The following is a 583-nucleotide window of genomic DNA, read 5'->3' on the forward strand; positions in this document are numbered from 1 at the left end:
TGGCTCTGAAAAATAAACCAACTTGCCCAATATCATGAGGTGGTAACGGGAGGAGCTGTGACTCAGACCCAGGCAGCTGGAACCTAGAGCCTGTGACCACCGCCCTCGTGAGCCTCTCGGAGGCCAAGATGCTGTAATAAGTGGCTATAGTATCTCTTTTTATTTTATTTCATGTGTAGGTGTGTTCTGCCAGCATGCGTATCTGTGCAGCACACACATGCAGTCTCCACAGAGGCCAGAAGGGGGCATCACTCCACAGGAACTGGAGTTACAGAAGGCTGTGAGCCACCATATGGGTACTAGGAATGGAACCTGGTCCTCTAGAAGAGCAGCCGTTGCTCTTAACTACCAAGCCATCTCTCTAACCTCGTAGCATCTTAAATGGTTTTGTGAGTTGATAAAACTCCATTAAAGAAATAAGGAATACTTAATCCCCCAAGGAGCTCAACAAGTACGGAGAAAAGAAACAGTTGTCCAGTCCCTGCACAGGCCAGAGGCTGTCAGATGTAAGAGGAGGAGTCTGGGGAGGATGCAAGCAGTCAACTGCGTTAGTTACCCACCTCACGACCACAGTTCAACAGCA

Source organism: Apodemus sylvaticus, chromosome 9 (assembly GCF_947179515.1).
Source record: "Apodemus sylvaticus chromosome 9, mApoSyl1.1, whole genome shotgun sequence".
Taxonomy (NCBI): Eukaryota; Metazoa; Chordata; class Mammalia; order Rodentia; family Muridae; genus Apodemus; species Apodemus sylvaticus.